Source organism: Balaenoptera physalus (assembly GCF_965194825.1).
Source record: "Balaenoptera physalus genome assembly, chromosome: 13".
In the NCBI taxonomy this organism is placed as follows: domain Eukaryota; kingdom Metazoa; phylum Chordata; class Mammalia; order Artiodactyla; family Balaenopteridae; genus Balaenoptera; species Balaenoptera physalus.
Window position 1 is genome coordinate 76,026,722 of NC_138892.1, and position 5,586 is coordinate 76,032,307.

The 5,586-nt window shown below is 53.0% G+C and overlaps 1 pseudogene across 1 annotated transcript; it reads right to left on the minus strand.

Annotated features, from left to right (window-relative positions):
• Nucleotides 1-3,065: 3,065 nt before the first annotated feature.
• Nucleotides 3,066-4,628, minus strand: LOC309640982 (E3 ubiquitin-protein ligase KCMF1 pseudogene; annotated as a pseudogene). Its single transcript has one exon. The product of its transcript is annotated as an E3 ubiquitin-protein ligase KCMF1 pseudogene (transcript).
• Between the last annotated feature and the right edge of the window lie 958 nt (nucleotides 4,629-5,586).

A 5,586-nucleotide genomic window follows, 5' to 3' on the forward strand; every position in this document is an offset into this window, starting at 1 on the left:
TCTTCTGCCTCAGTTATTCTGCTATTGATCCCATCTAGAGTATTTTTAATTTCATTTATTGTGGTTTTCATCATTGCTTGGTTCCTCTTTAGTTCTTCTATGTCCTTGTTAAATGTTTCTTGCATTTTGTCTATTCTATTTCCAAGATTTTGGATCATCCTTACTATCATTATTCTGAATTCTTTTTCAGGTAGACTACCTATTTCCTCTTCATTTGTTAAGTCTGGTATGTTCTGACCCTGCTCCTTCATCTGCTGTGTGTTTTTCTGTCGTCTCATTTTGCTTATCTTACTGTGTTTGGGGTCTCCTTTTCACAGGCTGCAGGTTCGTAGTTCCTGTTGTTTTTGGTATCTGTCCCCAGTGGCTAAGGTTGGTTCAGTGGGTTGTGTAGGCTTCCTGGTGGAGGGAACTAGTGCCTGAGCTCTGGTGGATGAGGTTGGATCTTGTCTTTCTGGTGGGCACGTCCACGTCTGGTGGTGTATTTTGGGGTGTCTGTGGCCTTATTATGATTTTAGGCAGCCTCTCTGCTAATGGATGGGGCTGTGTTCCTGTCTTGCTAGTTGTTTGGCATAGGGTGTCCAGCACTGTAGCTTGTTGGTCGTTGAGTGAAGCTGGGTCTTGATGTTGAGATGGAGATCTCTGAGAGATTTTTGCCGTTTGGTATTACGTGAAGCTGGGAGGTCTCTTGTGGACCAGTGTCCTGAAGTTGGCTCTCCCACCTCAGAGGCACGGCCCTGATGCCTGGCTGGAGCACCAAGAGCCTTTCGTCCACACGGCTCAGAGTAAAAGGGAGAAAAAATAGAAAGAAAGAAAGAAAGAAAGAAAGAGGCTATAATATAGTGAAGTAAAATAAAGCTATTGTAAAGCAAAGCTATACAGACAAAATCGCACCCAGAAGCATATACATATACACTCACAAATAAAGGAAAAGGGGAAAAATTAATATATCCTGCTCCCAAAGTCCACCTCCTGAATTTGGGATGATTCGTTGTCTATTCAGGTATTCACCAGATGCAGGCACATCAAGTTGTTTGTGGAGTTTTAATCCGCTGCTTCTAAGGCTGCTGGGAGAGATTTCCCCTTATCTTCCCTGTTCGCACAGTTCCTGGGGTTCAGCTTTGGATTTGGACCCGCCTCTGCGTGTAGGTCGCCTGAGGGCGTCTATTCCCCGCACAGACAGGACGGGGTTAAAGGAGCAGCTGCTTCGGGGGCTCTGGCTCACTCAGGCCGCGGGGAGGGAGGTGTACAGAGGAGGCGGGGTGAGCCTGCGGCGTCAGAGGCCGGTGTGACGTTGCACCAGCCTGAGGCGGGCAGTGCGTTCTCCCGGGGAACTTGTCCCTGGATCACGGGACCCTGGCAGTGGCGGGCTGCACAGGCTCTCGGGAGGGGCGATGTGGAGAGTGACTTGTGCTCACACACAGGCTTTTTGGAGGCGGCAGCAGCAGCCCCAGCATCTCACGCCCGTCTCTGGGGTCCGTGCTGATCGCCGCGGCTCACGCCTTTCTCTGGAGTTCGTTTAGGCGGCACTCTGAATCCCCTCTCCTTGCGCGCCGCGAAAGAAAGAGGCAAGAAAAAGTCCCTTGCCTCTTCGGCAGCTGCAGACTTTTTCCCGGTCTCCCTCCCAGCCAGCTGTGGTGCGCTAACCCCTTCAGGCTGTGTTCACGCCGCCAGCCCCAGTCCTCTCCCTGCGATCCAACCGAAACCGAAACCCGAGCCTCAGCTCCCAGCCCCGCCCGCCGAGCAGACAAGCCTCTCGGGCTGGTGAGTGCTGCTCGGCGCCGAGCCTCTGTGCGGGAGTCTCTCCGTTTTTTTCCTCTGCGCCCCTGTTGCTGTGGGGTCTGCGGTGATCGCCGCGGCTCGCGCCCTTCTCTGGAGTTCGTTTAGGCGGCGCTCTGAATCCTCTCTCCTTGCGCGCCGCGAAACAAAAAGGCAAGAAAAAGTCCCTTGCCTCTTCGGCAGCTGCAGACTTTTTCCCGGTCTCCCTCCCAGCCAGCTGTTGTGCGCTAATCCCTTCAGGCTGTGTTCACGCTGCCAGCCTCAGTCCTCTCCCTGCGATCCGACCGAAGCCGAGCCTCAGCTCCCAGCCCCGCCCGCCCCGGCGGGGGAGCAGACAAGCCTCTCGGGCTGGAGAGTGCTGCTCGGCGCCGAGCCTCTGTGCGGGAATCTCTCCGTTTTTCCCTCTGCGCCCCTGTTGCTGTGGGATCCGCGCTGGTAGCTGCGGCTCGCGCCCGTCTCTGAAGTTCGTTTAGGCAGCGCTCTGAATCCCCTCTCCTCGCGCACCAGGAAACAAAGAGGGAAGAAAAAGTCTTTTGCCTCTTCGGCAGCTGCAGACTTTTTCCCGGACTCCCTCTTGGCTAGCTGTGGTGCACTAACGCCTTCAGGCTGTGTTCACGCCGCCAACCCCAGTCCTCTCCCTGCGATCCGACCGAAGCCCGAGCCTCAGCTCCCAGCCCCGCCCGCCCCGGCGGGGGAGCAGACAAGCCTCTCGGGCTGGACAGTGCTGCTCGGCGCCGAGCCTCCGTGCGGGAACCTCTCCGCTTTGCCCTCCGCACCCCTGTGGCTGCGCTCTCCTCCGTGGCTCCGAAGCTTCCCCCCTCTGCCACCCGCAGTCTCCGCCCGCAAAGGGGCTTCCTAGTGCGTGGAAATCTTTCCTCCTTCACGGCTCCCTCCCACTAGTGCAGGTGCCGTCCCTATTCTTTTGTCTCTGTTATTTCTTTTTTCTTTTGCCCTACCCAAGTACGGGGGGAGTTTCTTGCCTTTTTGGAGGTCGGACGTTTTCTGCCAGCGTTCAGTGGGTGTTCTGTAGGAACAGTTCCACGTGTAGATGTATTTCTACTGTATCTGTGGGAAGGAAGGTGATCTCCGCGTCTTACTCTTCCGCCATCTTCCCGAGGACCCCCCCATGATGACACTTTTGATGCCGGGATTTCTGCGGGCAATGAATAGCATTACGCATGTGATGACCTAGTCAGGCCTCGGAGACTTTGGATCATCCAAATGACTCGCAGTGTTACCGGTATTTAGGTACTTTTTTTTTGTTTGTTTTTAAGGTAAACCATCCCAGCAGTTTTTATCGATTAATATTCATAAATACCCACAGCAGCTTCATTAGATATTTCAATTTTCCTCTTCATTATGAATGTGGAGTATTAGGAGAGCCTTTTGCATGTCAAGGTACAGGAAGCAGAGATCACCCCTGCACTGCTACCTACATTGTCCTACTAGAGGTAAAAATTAGTTATGTGCAAAGGATTATCATATGTATTTTCTCTCTTCCTTTTGAATGTACACAACATAACAAGAGTGACAGACCTGAAATTACAATCACCAAACCAAACCAGGATAGTTGTTGTCCACTTTCATTGGCAAATACAGCACAGAGGACATGGTCTGTGAATTGGAATGTCATCAAAGAGGAGGTGGTGGAGGTTCATTTCCTATATTACTCTGTTTAAATTTAGGTTTTCTAAGGCAACATCTAAAGGTATAATATCTATACAGCCCATGGCACCAAAATCTGCCAATTCCCCCGTTCATTCTTGTCTGAGGACGAGCTCTCTTCAAGAACTAAGGTTGATCGAAGGCACTTTGGATAAACAGTGTGAGGTCTGTGCACTCACTTTCCATGGACTGGCGCTCTGTTTCAGACATTTTAGGATTGTTCAAACTTGTTAGAAGAAACTGGGAATTCTGGATAGTTTGCGGACTGCATTCTGTGTTAGCTGTGTTGTTTGTTAGTGTGGATTGTTTGACTGTAGTGGTGACACTCCTTGTGTTAGTACACCGGGTTGCCTTGCGTGCATTGTCCAGTAGCTGCCGTGCCGCCTGGGTGTGCTGCCGTTCTAGCTGCAACTGCATCTGCAGGTGTTGTAACTGAGAAGCGGAAGGGTTAGGGGAAGTAAGATGTCCTCCTGCAGAACGTCTCACTCCTGATAACTGGGATCAAAGCTCAGCTAGAGGATCCATGGCTTCCTTATTGCTTGGAGAATATGAACTCCAATAAAAAGAAAATCCACCAGTAGAACTGCTAGTGGAGTGCATGTTTAATCTATGTACACCAGGACCTCCCGATCCCCGGCCCAGGTGAAACATTCTACGTATATGTCAAACACCACTCTATTCATCTAAATCTCTAGGGGCTCTGTGTTTAAGTGTAAGATGAGCTGCAAGATCATCCGTGACATGATTAGGACTGCCTCCAGGTAATGCTGCAAATATTGCACAAATCACTTCTGTTGATGTTTCTGCATGTTCAGAAGTAACATGTTCTTAAAGAGATGTCTCCGTATAGCCAATGTTTCCACAATAGGGACAAGTAAAAGCCTGTGGCTGCTCTACAGAGAAAGCTTAGGAACAATAGTACAAATCAACATCTACCATTGTTACCATGCAGTGCGTTGAATGGTTAGTTGTATGCCTTGTTCTTGTTGTACCACTTTTATAACAAGACGCACAAAAATCGTAACCATTGCATATTAAACACTTATAGCTGTGACCTCGAAAATGTCCCTTTAAACATGCATCACAGCTGACACCTTCATGTCGGGACATCCTATTTCAGAGGGTGGCGGCACGGCCCCTCCTGAGCTCAGGCTGCAGTGTCCCCCGCGGGGTCCCGGCCCTGCACTCGCAGGAAGGCCTTCTTCCACTGGAATCTCTAGCTCAGCCGCGGGGACAGAGTGGGCAGCAGAGTGCTACCGCGCCTGCGGCAGCGAGGCAGCCGCGGAGGGAAGGAAGTGCGGGGTGGGAATGAGGCCGGGCCTGGCCGGGGCCGAGCTCCTCCAGGAGGCAGGTCCGACGACGCTGCGGTTCTGCTGGCGCCTGCCTTGTCTCCGTCGCTGTCGGGCCCGCCGGCTCCTGGTTGTGGCGCCGCGCTCCGTAAATCCCGCTCCTCCCTTCACCCGGCCCACCAACAGCCACTCTCTCCCGGCTCCAACCTCCGCCTTCTCCTCCTCTTCTTCCTCCTCCTCCACATCCTTCCACCGCCCGCACTGCAGCCGCGCCCCTTGCTGCCTGCGCCGGGCCCCGCCGCCTGGAGCCCCAGGGCGGGAGGGAGCTGTGGGAGCGGCGCGGCCGCAGCGGCTCAGGGCACGTCGTCTGCGCACACCCACAGGCATGCACTGGTCGGGCGCCGGGCGCCGGAGACAACCGGAAACCGCCCTCGGCCTGGCAGCCTCCCCCTCACTGCCATCTCTGTACTGTTTTACAGGCTGGGCCTAGAGTCGACCTTCCCGCCATGCTACAGTGATGACTGGTATGAGTTCCCAGGATGTACTTTAGTCACAGGGATTGTTTCCGTGGAGTTCAGAGGTCCTCACAAATGGAGAGCCCCGTTCAACACAAGACTGGCTAGAACTGTGTCCCCGGGACTGGTTTGAGCTGTAGAAAGGTAGCTCTGCAAACAAGAAAGTCATTAATTGCCCTTCCCTCTGCATAGAAAGAGTTCATCCCAAACTCTGTTTCGCGTTATGTTGCTTGGAAGACGCACAAGGGACGCACAGGACACACGTTCTCCCTCGGAAGTGAATTCATATGCCACTGTCTTAAGCCGCCGAAAAGGCATTGAGGACTTAAAGCCCTCGATCC